Here is a 3,650-nt window from a genome sequence, read left to right as displayed (position 1 = left end):
GAACCCTTGCGGCCACCCAAATGTACACAGACCTGTCTTGTTTTACTCTTTCTTCTATAATTTTCACTTAAGCCATGATCTTCAGAGTTACCTAACTGCTCTGAGCCTCTTTCCTTGTCAGCAAACTGGCGTCTATATCTCACGGGTGCTGTGCGAGGACAAAGAATGCAGGGGACGTTTCCAGAGTGTGCCTGGCTCTGGAGTGCTAGAGTGACGACGGGTCATTGTACTCACGCACCCACATGCGCCATCTTTCTGGGGACCTGGCGGGTCCTGGTTCTCGTAGGCCTCCTGGATCTCCAGACCCTGAGATTACAAAGCCGAAGGCACAGCTGAGGAAGCTCCTGACCGCGGTGTGCTCAGACGCCCCGAACACCTGCAGTCGGAGCCTGACTTTAGAGATGGAAAACTGCTGTGTGGGGCCTCATCCCACAGATGCAGGCCTTAGCTCCTGTGAAAAAACTCTGAAGGATCAGTAATGTTTTTGAAGTTAAAAGCATGACTGTCTTACAATTACCAAACAAATTTATTAACTCATTTTTTTAAAGAATTATTTTATTTAACTTTATTCATTATTATTACCATTATTATTTTTTAGTGTGATCAGAGAGAGAGAGAGGAAGTGAGAAAGCAAGCCACCAGGTCCGAGGCTCGAACCATGGTCACCCATGTGGGAGTTCAGTGCCTTTAACCACCACGCCACTTGCCGGCCCACAAATTTATTAACTCATTAATGACAGCTCAAGTAAGATGATAAGCCGATCCAATAAGCATGTTAAGGAACTGTAGACATTTCAAGGAATGTTGGAATAAAATGGCTAGGTTGAGATAAAACTGATTCACGTCCTTTAAGGCAGTATAATTTTAGCCTTTAGGACTATCTTTTCTGCCAAATCGATATCATTGGCATCTAGTTTGGGGAGGGAGAGGCATTTGGGTGGTGATAAGGGAGCCGTATGGAAAACTAATTGAAGGCAGGGACTCAGGGATGGGTAAAACCATGCTCATAGCAACATGACAACAGTCATGAGAGGGAAACAAACCACGTCCACCGATGGTGAATGATAAGCTGGTATGTACACACAGTGGAATATTCAGCCTTAAAAAGGAAGGAGAGGGGCCAGCAGGTGGCGTAGGGGCTATGGCACTGTGGACTCCCACATGGCCGACCACAGTTTGAGTCCTGGACTGAGCAGCTTGAAACTCATATCGGGCATGTGTGTGTGTGCATGCCCCAAATCCTGAGAGGAGAGTGAAGAAGGGATTTTAGCATGGCCATCTCCCCTGGAGGGGGTGCTTTCTTGCCTCATCTTTCTCTGTGTCTCTGTGTCCCTGGTAAGCCCACACACCCTATAGAAAAAAAAAAAAAAAAAGAAAAGAAAAAAGAAAAAAAAAGGGAAGGAGATTCCACCACACGCCACAACATGGATGAGTCTTCTATTAAGAACATTATACTAAGTGAAATAAGCCAGGCACAAGGGGCCTAAGGGTACGCAGTGACACCCTTACTTGATTATCACATACTGCATGCACACTTCGAAAAACTGTGTTATATATCATAAATTAAATTAAATGTGAATTAAAAAATTATAAAGGGGTCAGCAGGTGGTGTGGTGGTTAAAGGCGCTAGGCTCCCACATGGCCAGCCACACTTCGAGTCTTAGACCTGGCAACTTGCTTTCTCACTTTACTTCTCTCTTTCTTTCTCTCTCTCTCACTCACTCTGTCCCTCGCTAGTCAAATAAAAAAATAAATATAGTTAAAATAATTCTTTAAAAAATTAGAAAATAAAATTTAAAAAAACACGAGCTTTCACTTTTCTGAGGTACTATACATATGATGAAATAAAATTGGAAAAAAATACTATATGATTACATTTTTATGAGGTACTGCAAACACACATGATGAAATACGATGCAGCCATTAAAAAGGATAAAATCCAGTCGTGTGAGGTTAGATGGGTGAGCCTGGAGAATATTATGTCCAGGCACAGAAAGAGAAACACCACCCTCTCTGTACCTGGATTTTTCTACTTTTCATACACGGAAACTGGAAACCACCTCCTGGAGGCAGAGAGCTGTAGAATGACCCTGGACACTGGGAGGGGAATAGAGGGATGCGATGAACAGAAATGAAATTGCAGTAGGTGAAGGAACAGTGTCGAATGCTGTAAAATGCCCCGGGGAGAATGTGGATAACAATGACTCACTGCGTATAATGTTTCAAAGGATGAGATGAGGGGGATATGAATGACCCTCATTTAATCACACATCATATTCATGTACTGAAAAATCACGTTGTAACAATCATCATGTTAATAAAAATTACTAGTAAAAGAAAAACTATTTTAAAACACAAAAGGAGTAAGTGAGGAAAGGCCTTGTGGGTGTCTAGAGATGTGTGTCCAAATCATGGCACAGTGAGCATAAAGGCCTGAGGCCAGCCCAGAGGCACTGCTGGGAGGCCAGTGTAGCTTGGGCTGAGAGAGGCCTCCAGTACTTGGTGGGCTCTCCAAGGGGAAGAGGGGGGTGGAGGAGGGAGGTGGTTGTGGAACGTTGGTGCTACACACACACACACACACACACACACAGACATACAGACACACCTGTTAGTTGTATCCACACAGACGCATGTACTATGACACACTCATCCACCTCCTTTGCACTGTCCGGGCTAAATCACCGACGCTAGACACCAAGTTGGCAACAGCTATGATTTGGCGCCCCCTGCTGGAATTGAATGAGAAATGTCAAATCCAGATTACCCAGATTCCCAATTGCAACTGAATGAATGAGTGATGCATCTTTTTTCGTTCTTTATTCCTTCTTCCTTCTTCCTTCTTCTTCTTTTCTTCTTTTCTTCTTCTTCTTCTCTTTTTTTCCCCCAAATTTCTATGCTTACTGAAGAGATTCATAGGGAAAGTGAGAAATCAGCCACTGGGGGATGGCCACGTTGCAATCCCTTCTCCTCCATCCTCCTCTTGGGATTTTGAACACACACACACACACACACACATTCACCCAGACACGCACATACACATTCACCTGGCATGATTTTCCAGCCGCTGGGTACAGATGCAAACCATCATCAGCTACGTGGGAATCCAGAGCCTTCACCACCACGCCACCTACTGGTCTCTGAATGAGAGATCGTAGCCAACTATCCCAGGTCCCTTGTTTTCCAGACAAGGAATGTCAAGTCCTGACCAGGGGCAAGACCCTCTTGAGGCCGTACAGTGAGCGAACAGCTAGAACCTCACTGGGCTCTCGAGCCAATGCCCATATGCTAACCCCAGCTGGGGGTGGTGAGGTCTCTCGTCTTCCCGTTGGCCTCAGCTGGGACCTCAGACCTCGGGTTATCTCTAAGCTCTGTGAGAGCTGAGTGGCATAGCACCGCTGCTCCCCATCCCTTCCTCCAGGCTGGGGGAAGCCATTCCTGGAGGACCGGGGGCCCCATGACAGGAAGCAGGAGGTAGGAGGCAACAGCAGACATCTCTCTACCCTGGACCCCTCCCCAGAGACCACACACACCCTGCTCCTCTTGGCAATCCCAGACGCGGAGCCGTTCACCAGCCACTTAACTACCACATGCCCTCCGCTAATTAGAGTTTCTCACGGGCAGGGACCAGGCCTTCAGCTTCCTAGCCGCCA

This window comes from Tupaia chinensis, unplaced genomic scaffold (genome assembly GCF_000334495.1).
Source record: "Tupaia chinensis unplaced genomic scaffold, TupChi_1.0 Scaffold000354_1, whole genome shotgun sequence".
Taxonomy (NCBI): Eukaryota; Metazoa; Chordata; class Mammalia; order Scandentia; family Tupaiidae; genus Tupaia; species Tupaia belangeri.
Note: the sequence above shows the minus strand (reverse complement) of the source record.